Source organism: Octodon degus, unplaced genomic scaffold (genome assembly GCF_000260255.1).
Source record: "Octodon degus isolate 3935 unplaced genomic scaffold, OctDeg1.0 scaffold00013, whole genome shotgun sequence".
In the NCBI taxonomy this organism is placed as follows: domain Eukaryota; kingdom Metazoa; phylum Chordata; class Mammalia; order Rodentia; family Octodontidae; genus Octodon; species Octodon degus.
Genome location: NW_004524589.1, coordinates 29,005,163 through 29,007,623, shown reverse-complemented (window position 1 = coordinate 29,007,623; position 2,461 = coordinate 29,005,163). Strand labels below are relative to the sequence as shown.

The 2,461-nt window shown below is 33.1% G+C and overlaps 1 protein-coding gene across 1 annotated transcript in view; it reads right to left on the bottom strand.

Moving 5' to 3' along the window:
- The window catches only part of LOC101560671 (kelch-like protein 1), a 494,908-nt gene that overhangs the window by 350,620 nt on the left and 141,827 nt on the right, over positions 1 to 2,461 (bottom strand). The gene's annotated exons all lie outside the window — the stretch shown is intronic.

The window sequence follows — 2,461 nt, the reverse complement described above, 5'->3', positions numbered from 1 at the left end:
TCTGGTTTGAAACTGTCTCATTGCTATTTGTTTCTCAATATAATTATGGAAAAAAATTTAAAAAATCTCAAGTTTTTTCAGTCATTTTAAAAATCCACTCCTTTCTGTCTTCTAAGCCTATGATCTGATATTTTCATGCTTATATTCTGTCATCCTATGGGAACATTAATGTATTGATGATACGTGACTTATGATTTCATTTATGCTTTTACAACATGACAATGTAATGGAAATCATGTTCATTTAGTAGAAATCAGAGTACTGAAAATTTTCAGTTTTTCTGTGTTTCAGGCTAGCTATACGCTATTTGATACTCTCCTGCAACACTGACAAGAAGCAACCAGTGGTCACTAAAGGAAACAACTGTCTCTTGACACTATACTACTACATGTTGCTAAAGTATCATGTTCAATGAGGTAGGTGTACCAAATGCATACTTGATGTGGTATTTTCCATATGTGATTGGTGTGTTATAAACCCATATGAATCTGTACATATTTTATATACTATGGCTAGTTTTCATAAGTCCCCATTTGTAATGCCTTCATTGACTTGGTGGTTATGCACAAAACACAAATATTTGTAGACATAAATATCTGATATATACTTTAAAAATATGCAGTAAATTACAAAAGTAGTCATTTATTTCAATAATTCCCCATTGCTTTCTACAGTCTTCTTGTCCAAAGTGGAATTGTTCTGTTAAGACTCACAATTATTCTCTGTACACCATTTTTCTTTTTTCTACTGCTTACATGGTGAAAGTAGCAATTAATATTTTAGTGACTTGAGAATAAACTCTATCAAGTATTTGAATTGCTCGGAATGTGTATATCAAGTTAGAGATAGCAATGTAATTATTCACCATGATGCATCTGCCATTTTGACATAATCAAATTAATTAATTTGCATTGATTTGAAAATTGTGTACCTGCAAGAGGATGCTATCTCAAAAGTTGATTGATATTTACAGTTCCTCTCACAACACAATACTTTGGTCTTTATTTTAAAGTTTAATTTTAGCATTATTGTTCTTGATGATACAGTGTTTTAAACAAGAGGGTAAAATCATGATATCAACTATTTTCTTTAAACTTGCAGTCTTAGGAGGATTTTGAAAATCTCATCTATTTAACATGCGTATGTGAAATATTAGATCGTGAAAATAGAGCTAATGATATCCACACACAATCACAGTACCTGATCGTAAGAGTTCTGTGGGAAGACGTACGCAAAGCCAAGGACAGCAGTGTCACAGTGCTGTTAGCAAGGTGTGTGCAGTGCTATGAGCTCACAGGGATGGAATCTAATTAAATTCGGTCTCTGTGGGTAATGGCAGCAGATTTCCAGTCAAAGCTTATTTAAAGAGAAGATTCATAAACTGTATTTTCAATTTACATCTGTAAAGGGCAAGGAAGACAAACTTCTCAAAAAGAAGAACATGTTTAAAGGTTCAGAAGTTACAAGATATACTCAAGGAACACAGATTTCTTCACTATGACTTCTGAAAGTGAATTGTTTCTTAGTAGTAAGTCAGGAGGTAACTGCACAGTACAATAAAGACCTAAATTGTACTCTGCAGCAGTTTGACTATGGTCTGTGTTAAGGTGATGGGTCACTACTTAGAACTGGAAAGCAGTGAGGAAATTTGGAATCTGTGTCTGGCTACTGAGCAGCTTGTGAGTGCTATCACACAGGCCACACTTCACGTGGGCTTCAGTATTCTAGTCTGTATGATTTGACTTGTCTAATTCATGGCTATTTATTCACTCATCAATTAATTTACAGTCTCATTCAGGGAATGCACACTGAGTGCTTTGCATGTCAGAGTTTATTTTACAATCTGTAGCCACAGCAGTAGACAAATATGCAGTGCCTTTTTGCAAATCATTTGCTATTACACAAAAGAGATGCATATAAAAAAACCAATCAAATTGTAAAATGTGTTACATAATAATTTATAGAAGAAAGTTCTTTATAGAAGAATGTGAAGATTTAGTAGTAATTTAAGAAAGTAAGTAAAGAGAAATGTGTTTCTATTTGAGGACTGTGCTGCATCTGAAGAGAAGTGTACAACTTACACACAAGATCCTCTATGCTTTTTAAGAAATAGTGCAGCCAGTGTAGACTGGAATGAATAAACAAGGGAGAATGTTGCACAAAAACAGCAACAATTAAAAAAATAAAACCATCAACATACAAGAATCTTTATTCTGCAAGGCTTAAAGATCTAAATAAATATTTTACAATGTATTCTATGTAAAATAAACAGTAACTGGTTATGTTTTAGGAGCAACACTGGTTGATGTGTATAGATTACTGTGGTAAAGGGAGAACAAGAAAGGACAATTTGAAGCTTGTTAGAAGTGACTGCTACAATTAAAGATAGTGATTTTAAGTCAAATTATAATAAGAAATAAGAAAACTATTCTCTTTGATGTGGTTCTCAAAGTTACTCCTG